Below are 13,632 nucleotides of genomic sequence, written 5' to 3' on the forward strand. Positions count from 1 at the left end.
GCTCTTAAAGTCCAGGGCACTGACGCGTATTAGTACGTCATGGGCTTTAAAGGGGTTAATGCTCCTAATATAAATAAAAATAAAAAAATGTCAGCATCATAAAAAACATTTACCTCCAGGTACTTGATAGAGAACGACTCCAGAGACAGCGTCATCTTTCTTTTCTTCCTCTTGTCCAGACGCCATGATGACTTTTCTCATCGACAGCTCGTGTCTGCAGACTTCCGTCTTCACCGGGCTTCTGCAGCACATCCCCACACGATGCCCTGAAAGATAGCAGTGTCATTATAATGCTCCTGAATACAAATATCTGCCCTATGCTGAGCCCATGAATAAATAATTGCCCCTCACTATATTCCCTGCACAACATATGACCCACACACTGTCCCTCTTATGGTACCTGCTCTCCACACTGCCCTCTTCTTTCCATACTTGGCCCCCTCTTCACACTGTCCTCACACTGTGTCCCCCCTATAGGGCCCAGTCTCTATACTGTGCCCCCTCATCACATTCCCCCTCCTTAGCATACTGTTCCCCTCCTGACTGTGACCTTACACTGTACCCCTATGCCATCGCCCACCCACTACTCAGTCTCTATTCTGTGCCCACTCACACTGGCTCCTCACACTATTCCACTCAATAGTCTCCTTACACGCCCCCTCCTAGATACGCCCCTGCATCCTTTATATACTACACCGCACTTGACCCATCCTCTATATACTACACCACAAAGGACACATCCTCTATATACTACACCGCACGGGACTCATCTTCTATATACTACACCACACAGGACCCATCCTCTATATACTACACCGCATGGGACTCATCCTCTATATACTACACCGCATGGGACCCATCCTCTATATACTACACCGCATGGGACTCATCCTCTATATACTACACCACACATCCTCTATATACTACACCGCAGGGGACCCATCCTCTATATACTACACCGCACTTGACCCATCCTCTATATACTACACCGCATGGGACCCATCCTCAATATACTACACCGCACGGGACCCATCCTCTATATACTACACCACACATCCTCTATATACTACACCGCATGGGACTCATCCTCTATATAGTACACCACACATCCTCTATATACTACACCGCACGGGACCCATCCATGGGCATACCCAGGATCAAAACTAGGGGGGGGCAAGCCATGGTCGTTCAGGTTGTAAAATTTTAAAACGAAAAAGGTGAAAGAAATTAAAATTTTAAGAAAATTATACGTAATTGTAGAAGTACTTTATTAGTTATTACAATTATTTGCTTGCAAAAAATTTTGATTTTTATTCTAATTACATGTCTTATACTAATATCATTTTTCTTAGGTTTGAAGAAAACTTGTTCAAAACTTTAGTTTCAATCCAGTCCTGATTTTCCTTGAAGAATTTCCGATGGACGCTCATCAAACACAATCCAGTCAGTCTGTCCTCTCCCATTGTACTTCTGAGCCAGGTCTTTACCCTTCGAAGGGTACTGAAAGATCTTTCAACAATAGCTGTGGTGGATGGGAAAGCGCTTAAAATGAAGAGTGCGTGCCTTGTTGCAGGGAAAAAAATATTAGCCTCCTCAAAAAGTGCAGCCACTTCAATGTCTTTAACCACCTATCCTTTCTCCAGGTCCGTATCGGTTCCTACTCCCAAGGCCCAGGCCCTTTGAAATTTCAATAATTACACAGGGAGTGAGTGTATTGTGTAATTTACACTGGCTGGCTGCCACAGTCACTGGCAGCCGGCCCACAGTAACAGGACAAGTGCTCCACTCCGGCGGGATAACAGGGGAGGCAGGAAATAGGGGAGGCAGGCAGCGTGCTACGTCAGCACGCCTCAGGTGTCAGGACCCTGATCAGGTGACATGCGGTGTGCTGTGTCACTTAGCGTGCGTTAAAGGTAATCCCGGCCGGACCCCATGCAGTGACACTGCGCAGTTCCGGCCGCCGGGTGCAGAGCAGGGCAGTCACCTGCGGCCGGCCGCAGAGGGAACTTTCGCTGGCCGCGACCGCCAGTGTTCTAAGTGTGTGTGCAGCAGGGCCGGCTCCAGGTTTTTGTGGGCCCCGGGACAAAGAGTGTCAGTGGGCCCCTTTAACACATACCACGATTCATGATGTACAGATACCGAAGAGAAATATATATATATATAGTACAATGCAAATATTTCACTTCTTACATTCATGAGTGATATCTATTGTAAATTCCACAATAGCTCAGAAACCAGCGAATCGCTCCACACAGTATACTGGCACCCATAAAATGCTCCATACAGGACACTGGTCCCCATATAACTCTCCATACAGGATACTGGCCCCCATATAACGCTCCATACAGAATACTGGCCCCCATAAAATAATAATAATCTTTATTTTTTATATAGCGCTAATATATTCTGCAGCGCTTTACATACATTATCGTCGCTGTCCCCATCGGGGCTCACAATCTAGATTCCCTATCAGTATGTATTTGGAGTGTGGGAGGAAACTGGAGAACCTGGAGGAAACCCACGCAAACACGGGGGAACATAGAAACTCCTTGCAGATATTGTCCTTGGTGGGATTTGAACCCAGGACCCCAGTGCTACAAGGCTGCAGGGCTAACCACTGCGCCACCATGCCGTCCTAAATGCTCCATACTGGATACTGGTCCCCATATAACGCTCCATACAGGATACTGGCCCCCATACAACGCTCCATACAGGATACTGGCCCCCATAAAACGCTCCATACAGGATACTGGCCCCCATATAACGCTCCATACAGGATACTGGCCACCATATAACGCTCCATACAGAATACTGGCCCCCATATAACGCTCCATACAGGATACTGGCCCCCATATAACGCTCCATACAGGATACTGGCCCCCATATAATGCTCCATACAGAATACTGGCCCCCATATAACGCTCCATACGGAATACTGGCCCCCATATAACACTCCATACAGGATACTGGCCCCTATATAACGCTCCATACAGGATATTGGCCCCCATATAACGCTCCATAGAGAATACTGGCCCCCATATAACGCTCCATACAGGATACTGGCCCTCATATAACGCTCCATACAGAATACTGGCCCCCATATAACGCTCCATACAGGATACTGGCCCCCATATAACGCTCCATACAGAATACTGGCCCCCATATAACGCTCCATACAGGATACTGGCCCCCATATAACGCTCCATACAGGATACTGTCCCCCATAAAATGCTCCATACAGAATACTGGCCCCCCATATAATGCTCCATATGGAATACTGGCCCCCATATAACACTCCATACAGGATCCTAGCCCCCATATAACGCTCCATACGGAATACTGGCCCCCATATAACAATCCATACAGGATACTGGCCCCCATATAACACTCCATACAGGATACTGGCCCCCATATAACGCTCCATGCAGGATACTGGCCCCCATATAACACTCCATGCAGGATACTGGCCCCCATATAATGCTCCATACAGAATACTGACCTCCATTTAACGCTCCATGCAGGCTATTCCCCACACATAATGCCTCATGCAGGCTGTTCCCCTCACATAATGCCCCACGCAGGCTGTTCCCCCCACATAACGCCCCACGCAGGCTGCTCCCCCCACATAATGCCCCACGCAGGTTGTTTCCCCCCATATAATGGCCCATGTAGGATGTCACCCCACCTTACAATGCCCCATGCAGGATGTCACCCCCCCTTATAATGCCCTATACAGGATGTCACACACACCCCCCTCCTTATAATGCCCCATGCAGGATGTCACACCCCCGCCCTTATAATGCCCCATGCAGGATGTCACACCTCCCTTCCCTTATAATGCCCCATGCAGGATGTCACCCTCCCTTATAATGCCCCATGCAGGATGTACACCCCCCTTATAATGCCCCATGCAGGATGTCACACACACCCCCTCACTTATAATGCCCCATGCAGGATGTCACACAACCACCCCATATAATGCCCCATGCAGGATGTCACACACCCCCCTCCCTTATACTGCCCCATGCAGAATGTCGCACACCTCCCCTCCCATATAATGCCCCATGCAGGATGTCGCACACCTCTCCTCCCATATAATGCCCCATGCAGGATGTCACACCCTCCCCTCCCTTATAATGCGCCATGCAGGATGTCACACCCCCCCTCCCTTATAATGCCCCATGCAGGATGTCACACACACCCCCCTCCCTTATAATGCCCCATGCAGGATGTCACCTCCCCCTCCCCGTTATAATGCCCCATGCAGGATGTCACCCCACCTAATAATGCCCCATACAGGATGTCACACACCCCCCTCCCTTATAACGCCCCATGTAGGACGTAACCCCCCCTGTTATAATGCCCCATGCAGGATGTCACACCCCCCCTCCTTATAATGCCCCATGCAGGATGTCACACACATCCCTCCCTTATAATGCCCCATGCAGGATCTCACGCCCCCACCTCACCCCCCTCCCTTATACTGCCACAGGCCTCCATACAATAAAACTAAATAAATCAAATACTCACCTCACGTCCCACCTGCTGCCGCTGCTCCTGACTCCAGCGTCGCCGGCCTCATCCCGCTCTGCGCTGTGACTGCTCAGGAGAGAGCGCGGTGTAAAGACGTCACCGCGCCCTCTGACCTGAGACGTCACAGTGCAGCAGCCGAGGAGGATGCAGGAGCTGCTGCGGAGGCACGGGGAGAGGTAAGTATTGTGCCAGCTGCTGGGCCCTGAGCAAGCGGGGGGGAGCGGGCGCTGACACTGCTCTCCTCCGCTCACGGGTCCCATAGCGCGCGGTGAGGGCCCCGGCATTTGCCCGCGTGCTGATGCTGGCCCTGGAGTGCGGCGTGCGTCCCTGCTTCTGGGGGGGGGGGCAGCTGCCCCCCCCGCCCCACGGTGGGTACGCCCATGGACCCATCCTCTATATACTACACCACACAGGACCCATCCTCTATATACTACACCGAATGGGACCCATCCTCTATATACTACACCGCACGGGACCCATTCTCTATATACTACACCACACATCCTCTATATACTACACCACATGGGACCCATCCTCTATATACTATACCGCACGGGACCCATCCTCTATATACTACACCACACATCCTCTATATACTACACCGCACGGGACCCATCCTCTATATACTACACCACACATCCTCTATATACTACACCGCACGGGAGAGCTGACAGATCCTCATGTTTAAAATACTACTCCACTTCAGGGTATTTACCTGAGGGGCACTTTGCACACTGTGTAATCCCTTATTACCTGAGGGGCCTCTCACACTTTGTCACTCTTAATTACCTAGGGGCCCCCTTCCCCACTGTCACCCACTAATATTCTGTGGGCCCCCTTCCCATTGTGTCACCCCCCCTAATGCTCTGTGGGCCCCCTTCCCACTGTGTCACTCCCCTAATTCTCTGTGGGCCCCCTTCCCCACTGTGTCACCCCACTAATGCTCTATGGGCCCCCTTCCCCACTGTCACCCCCTAATACTCTGAGGGCCCCCTTCCCCACTGTGTCAGCCCCTACTACTCTGTGGGCAAGGACCCTTCTAATATTGCCTCCGCGGATCCCACGATGGACGACCTCAATCCCCCTAATCTTAAGGGAAGCAGGGTCGCAATCATGGTGGGTCCTAAAATGATGGGGCAATGTTTTCAATAAAGAAGGGTCCTCCACCATCCGGGCAGCAGCAATGTCCCTCACATGCTCCCTCACATATCTGCGCAACTCTCTTGATGTCAGACCAACATATATGAGTTGGCACCCGCAGGTGGCATAATACACCACATTGCAGGTGCCACAATTCACATATTCCTTAATAATGTTTTAGCACTGTACGCCGACATGAATGAGGCAATGCGGAGGACATTGCTGCACGCCAGACAATTCCCACACTGAAAGCATTCGCTCAAAGATCGAGTAGATCCAAACAAAGATGGTGTTTAGGGAGCATAATGACTCCGAACAAGTATGTTGCGCAGATTTCTAGATCTGCGAGCTGTCATTAATGGATAATCCACCAGTGAATCCCTTAAATGAGGGTCAGTCTGGAGGACAGGCCAATGACGCTTTAAAATGGGCATGATGCTCTCCCACTCATGGTTGTAGGTGGTAATAAATCTGACCTTAGACTGATTAGAGGTCATACCCCTGGTCACCTTAGTACGAAGCAATTCAGTGCGAGAAGTGTGCTTCGCTCTAAGGTACCCTGTCTTGATACTCCGGTTGCTGTAACCTCTCTCTCTGAAGCGCGATGCCAAACACAGACACACAACAGCTGATCGGAAGACAGCAGCGCTCCATCAGCACAGAGTCAGCTGTGACCGTGCTGACTCTGTACCAGTAAGAGTGCACTGCTCTCTGAGGAGCAGTGCGTGCCATAAAGATCAGTATTGAAGCCGGCAGGCCATGAGAAGGAGTTGCACTTCACATTGCGCCGATGAGCAGTGCAGCCGGGTACAGAATGAAATGTTCACCCCTCTCTAAGGAGCGTGCACGTGGACGAGATACAGGAGAAGATAGGCACAGTTAATGTGAAGGCGCTGTGCTTGACAAATGAGAAGTGCCGTAGGTGGGCGTGTCCTGGATGGGCGGGCCCACCGGAGGATTCTCCGGTTATCCGGTGGACCAGTCCAACCCTGCCTATCAGTATGTCCGTTTTCTGTACATACAGAATTAATAATAATCTGTGCCAATACAACCTAGTTCTACATCTGCACTGATTTGCAGCTATCCCCTCCCTAATGATGATCCCACATGACTCTCTTTACCCTACTTATCCATCCTCCAGTAGTTCTAATGCTGTTGGACGATTGTGCTCAGATGCACCTGACTCGCCCTCTGGGCCGTGGGGTACCCGGGACCGGGCTTCTGTACGATGCTGGGGGTAGTAGTGGCAACCCGATCCCGTGGCTCAGGGTGGTCAGACCAAATTGTGACAGTCTATTTATAGATTTATGAATGTCCGACTACGCCACCCGTGGATTGCGGTCAGAGATAACCGCCGTTGCGAGGCAGACCGCTGAGGCTGGTGTTGGTGTGCAGCACAGGGGTAGGATAACTCCCCACGGGAAGAGTGTAGCCTCAGGGCAGTGTATATGGATGCTGGGGGTGATAGTGCCGGCCGCAATAGTAAAAGTTCAGAGCCTGTTTCCAACAGTTCTGGGTCTTTATTGTAGATGTTACTAATGACCCAACAGTAGTACCGGGTAGGAATGGGCCTGGGTATCTGAGAGCATTCGGGGGAGCCCCACTGGTCAGGGTGAGTGTGTAGGCCTACCGTTTTCTGTATGCTCTTGCTGACTATCCCCCTTTTCGTGGTGTAATAGCCCATGTCCCTGAGCTGGCCGTGTACTTCTCGCCTGTATGGCTTGCGACTCGGGCCTTGGGTACCTTTTGCTTTCTCCTGCTGTACTGGTCCCTCTGTGTGGCGGAGCCTCCAGGCTTCTTAGGCCAAGGGACCTGAAATCCCTCGCGGGTTGGTTCTCTGCTGCTGGGCTTGCAACCCTGACAGCCTCGGACCCCAATGTCCGGTTGTGTGCTTCTCTCAGCCAGGACCGGCTCTCGTCGCCTCTGTCCCTGGCTTGCAGTTTCTCCTCTACCTCACGGACTCCTCAGCCGCTGCTGACCTGTCCCTCTTATCTGAGTACCCTTCTGGACACTTCAGAAGTGGGTTCTGGTCTCTCTAACCCTGCCCCAGTTCCAGCTTTTATAGGGGCTGCCTGCTCCCCCTACTGGCCTGGGACAGGAGGTGCTGCATGCTAATTGTCCCTGACCAGGGAACCTCCCTCCTGCTCTCAGACACAGCCTTTAATATTTGTGGCATCCAGGCCTGGGGTGACACACATCTAATGACCCTGTCTAATAAATCATCTGACGGCTGGGTTGTAGCACAGTTCAGCTATGCTATGCTGAAGAACCCACTGATGCCATCTGAATTTGTACCTTATGATGCTGTCTAGTTTATGAAAAACAAGTGTAGATATGACCCTTTCTCATAAAGTATCCCCCAGACCATCTGACGGCATCATCATTGCCCTGAAAGCTGTGTTGTAGCACAGCTCAGCTGTTCTATGCTCAGCTCTGCTATACATGCAGGGGAGATCATGATCATAGCTCTATAGATCCGCATGAACCAATTAAATGTTTTGTAAATAGTAATGAATTGGTCAGATAGTGGTCACCTCATCCATATAAATAAAAACTTTACTGGAATCACACATGAAAAGAACAAATACAAGTTTATGGGTCCATGAAAATCACAGAACGCACATGGATGGCATCAGTGTGGAGTCCGTGTTGTGTCTGTGATTAACTTTGGCTGCAGATCCACATGGAGTTGTCCTGCGGTGCAGATTTTAAATGTGCGACATCTGAATTAAACTGCAGCGATTCACTGTGGATTTCACCCATTGCTTTACATAGGATGAATTCCATTGCAAAATTCTGAGCAAATGTGCATGTTAACCATGTGCTTTTTGCCACACATTTTGCCCAAGATTAGCAGCAGGTATTTTTTTTTAATGCGAAATTTAGCTTTTTTTCACTGATTTGCTACACCTGTAATTTTTCCCCGCTTTCTAGTACACCATATGATAAAATGAAAGGTGTCATTCAAAAGTGCAACTTGTACCACAAAAAAAACAAGTTGTGACACAGCTATATCGATGGAAAAATAAAGTTATGGCTCTTGGAAGCAAAGGAGGTAAAAACAAAAGGGCAAAAATGGAAAATTGCCAAGTCCGGAAGGGGTTAAACGGCACATTTTCACAGTGAATGCAAAAAAACAAAGTAATGCAGCCACATGTACAGCAGCGTGTGACGTCATCCAGTCTACGGAGCATGCAAGTCCCGGTCCTTACGCGTTTCAGAAAACTCGGTTTCCTTCATCAGAGGAAACTGTTAACAGTTAACTTTTTGCGTTCAGGCACGCCACCGGCTGGAGCTGCCTGTTCCCTACACTGCAGCTCTACATGCATCTTTTTTTTCGCCGAGGACCTCCGTACACCCACCGAGTGGGGGTCTTCCTGCTCTTCTTTCAAGCGGATGCAACAAAGAACTTTGCTGGACTGCATAGGTAAATAGGGTAATTATCTACTCCATTAGTGTATTGTGCTTATCACTATGTTTCTTCAGTGTTTAACATGTAACTGGATACACATTGATACATATGCTATAATAGCAGGGTGGGCAAATTAGGCTGATCTCCTATCTTCAATTTTTTCCAGTTTTTTCTAAATGATCTTTTGCAGCCAGGTTAGTCACCTGCCCCAAAGCTTGCTATTCGGTGTACAATGCACATATACAATCTCTTTTCTTGTTTTTACTGTTTTTATTGGTGTTCATTTACATGTATACTTATTGTGCTGTTGATGTATACATGAAGTTTTTTGAAATTTAGCACACTTGTTGTGTGTCCTATGTGCTTATGGTTTCTTAAACACATCGAAAGCAGACAAAACAGGTTTTCTATAAAAACGACACAAAGCAGCCCAGTAAGTGATACTGTTCCCATGCGCTTGGTTCTGAACACTACTCTCATCATGGTTCCATGCCTGCGCTGCGTTCAGCACCAGCAGGGACTATGATGAGGGTAGTGGTAGTCTGCTCACGCAGTGTCCTCACCTGTAAAAAAAATAATAAAATAATAAAATCCATGCACTCACTTCTCCTAGGTGTCCCCCACTGTATTCCATGTGACTACTGGACTAGGTGGACCTCCACAATATTAAAGGGGGTTACCCACAAAGTTCATTTTTAATTAATGGATCTTAATTTCTGCTATCTTTTTAAGTTTCCCATGATGATGATATAAATGTTCCCCTGCTGTGACCATGCTGCAGCTGTGATCCCATGCTGTCCTGTACACTTTTTTTTTTAATACATCCAATTGTGGAACATATTGATCCAAGATCTATTAATTGAAATGAGCTTGGTTCATGGGACAATCTCAAGACTTGGGCTGCATGGTGATACTTAACTGTGATCTGGGTCTTGCTGCCTAAAATCTCTGCCAATACTAGCATATTACTACCTTTTTTTTTGTTGTGGCCAAAGTCACCTTGTAGCCCCAGCAGCCAATTGCTGGCCCATTCACAGGATGCTGGGCCACACAACACCTTACCATATCATAACTTAGTGGCTAAAGTCTTTTAAAATAGTCGGTTATGTACTGTGCAATTAGAGCAGGTGTCTGGTAGTTACATGGATGTACAGTGGGTACGGAAAGTGTTCAGACCCCTTTAAATTTTTCACACTTTATTTCATTGCAGCCATTTGGTAAATTCTAAAGAGTTCAGTTTTTTTGCTCTCATTAATGTACACTCTGCACCCTATCTTGACTGAAAAAAAAAAAAACAGAAATGTAGAAGTTTTTGCAAATTTATTAAAAAAGATAAACTTAAATATGACATGGTCATAAGTATTCAGACCCTTTGCTCAGACACTCATATTTTAGTCACATGCTGTCCATTTCCTTGTGATCCTCCTTGAGATGGTTCTACTCCTTCATTGGAGTCTAGCTGTGTTTAATTAAACTGATAGGACTTGATTTGGAAAGGCACACACCTTTCTATATAAGACCTCACAGCTCACAGTGCATGTCAGACCAAATGAGAATCATGAGCTCAAAAGGAACTGCCCAAGGAGCTCAGAGACAAAATTGTGGCAAGGCACAGATCTGGCCAAGGTTACAAAAGAATTTCTGCTGTACTCAAGGATCCTAAGAGCACAGTGGCCTCCATAATCCTTAAATGGAAGAAGTTTCGGACCACCAGAAGACTTCCTAGACCTGGCTGACCAGCCAAACTGAGCAATTGTGGGAGAAGAGCTTTGGTGAGAGGTAAAGAACCCCAAAATTACTGTGGCTGAGCTCCAGAGATGCAGTAGGGAGATGGGAGAAAGTTCCACAAAGTCAACTCTCACTGCAGCCCTCCACCAGTCGGGCCTTTATGGCAGAGTGGCTCGACGGAAGCCTCTCCTCAGTGCAAGACATATGAAAGCCAGCATAGAGTTTGCTCAAAAACACATGAAGGACTCCCAGACTATGAGAAATAAGAATCTCTGGTCTAATGAGATGAAGATAGAACTTTTTGGTGATAATTCTAAGCGGTATGTGTGGAGAAAACCAGCACTGCTCATCACCTGCCAATACAATCCCAACAGTGAAACATGGTGGTGGCAGAATCATGCTATGGGGGGTGTTTTTCAGCTGCAGGGACAGGATGACTGGTTGCAATTGAAAGAAACTTTTTTTTTTAATGAAGTGACAGCATTTTAACTAAAATTTTGTTTTCCCGCTGTTAAACCTGCTGATACAGATTTTAGTTTCATAAGTTTGTCCTGTTACCGATATATTTTGTTTTTATTTAAGTCACAATGTAGAGAGTGGGGTATTAAAGGCATTTCAATTTAGTTCTGTAATGTCAGGAATTTTTCAGAAAACAAATAAAGATGGACTGAAATCTGGTGTCATTTTTCTTCTATATTGAACACTTGCAATGTTTAATAAGCCCCCACAAAGCCAGGGGCGGACATACTGCCCCAGCCCGAAGGTGGAGAGGGGCCCTTGCAGGCAGGAGCATGTGAGAGTGTGAAATGTGATAACAGCAGGAGAGCACTAGGACCCTGTGACTTTTGCCTGGCTGAGCTCAGAGGAGGGGCAGTGCAAGAAACTCTATGTGTTCTAAGAGTGTCTGAGGTGTGAGAGGCTAGACAGGAAGTCTGTGAGAACGGAGCTGCAGGAAGATGCTGTCTTTACACACTTCCCTGTGGAGTTTGTTTACCCCTTTCTCTCTTTAAGAACAAGTGCTGAGCTGGGGAAAGCTGTGTGGCTCTGTGGAGTTTTGTCGAAGTCCTTGCTGAGTGAATTAGAGACTTTGTGCTGGAGGAGTCACGTGTCGAGTAATAAAGGAAGGGACTGAGGAATCCATTTCTGTGACGGAGCACATGGTTGGTGTACTGAATAAGAGTGAGAGACTTCGGGAGGAAAGAAGGTTTCTGGTGCCATTTCTACTGAGAGGATATTGACAAGCCTTTGTGAAGAGATCTTCCCAGACCTTAATCTGAGGCTACAGGACTAAAGTCCCCGACGTGTGGGCTCGGCATCGGCCGACAAGACAAGGCATTTTTGCTGTTTTTGTGAACTTTGTTTTTGTTTTAGTAAAGAAAGTGTTGTTTATTTCTGTCTCTGTCTCAGTTTGTGACTCACTGGATCTCTCTCAGACCCCCGGTCATTACAAGCGTACTGCCCATAAGGGCAGACAACGCAGCCATTCAGTCCATATTATGGGCAGAAGAGGGGCCCTATGTCAAGCAGCACCGGGCCCCTTTCACTCCTGCCCCTAATCATTCTGACCCCGAGCCGGGGAGAGAGCGGAGCACACAGCGCAGAGAGCAGGGCTACAAACAGGGGGCGTGTCCTGCAGGGAGAGAGACGCTGGCCAATGAACGCTTTCCTCATCAGACTGAGGAGAGCGCTCATTGGCTGCAGCCTCTGGCTCCTGCACGGCGCCCAATAGTAAGTGTTCACCTCACCTGCAGTCAGGGTCTCCGGGCTGCACAGCACACAGAGGCCATAGTGGAGGAAGAGCAGGACTGACTGTGCTTCTGCTGCTCCCTCCGGTCCTTCCAGCAGTAGCTGCTGACAGAGAAGAGGTGGGAGATTAGGCTCACTGCACAGGACAGCACAGCAGCAGGGGCTGATGTCAGTATACTGTGTCCCCATCCCCCACAGTGGTGTCTGAAGCCCTCTCCACTTCATCTCTGAGCTATGTGGCAGAACTCATGCACAGCTCACATCTGAACACCTGGTATCATAGATTAGTGCATGTATGTATAGGTGTGTGTGTATACATGTGTGTCTATATAACTGTGTGTATACATATGTGTGTGTATGTACTGTATATGTATATATGTGTATCAATACAGTATATGTATGTACGGTGTATGGTATATGTGTATGTATGGTATATGTGTGTATAGATATATGTATGTACGGTATACGTGTGTGTGTATGTACAGTGTGTGTGTATGTACAGTATATGTATGTGTGTGTTTATGTATATGTTTGTGTGTGTGAACATATTTGTTTTCAGTTCATGTATTATACTGTGATTGTAAAGAATAGAAGAATAAACCTGGCTCTTTAAAGGGTTATTCACCAAATAATCAAGGTATCCTCAATCCATCGCATCGGGAATAACTTGCTGGTCACTGGGGATTGGACCACTGGGCCCCCCAGAGATTCTGGGAACAGAGCTCTGCAGTGTCGTCCTGAATGGAGCAGAGTTGTGCCTGTTTGGCCTCTGCTCTATTCATTATCTATGAGCTGCTGAGCGCTGCGCTCGGTTATTTCCATCAGCTCCATAGACAATGAATAAAGAAGATACCAGATGATACAGATACCAGACATATAATATATACATGGTTGGAATTTGCCGGTTCCAGCCATTATCACGTAACCATGAGGATGCACTTTTCACACTTGCTGTCATGTGTCAACTAGAGAGTCTCAGCCATATCTTGCAATGTTCTATTCACCAACATAGCTGACACTCTAGTTGTCACCTGACTGCAAGTCTGACTGTGCTGGAACCAGCAGAACCGAAT

Source organism: Phyllobates terribilis, unplaced genomic scaffold (assembly GCF_046119375.1).
Source record: "Phyllobates terribilis strain yellow unplaced genomic scaffold, ASM4611937v1 Scaffold_2__4_contigs__length_985480577, whole genome shotgun sequence".
Lineage (NCBI taxonomy): Eukaryota > Metazoa > Chordata > Amphibia > Anura > Dendrobatidae > Phyllobates > Phyllobates terribilis.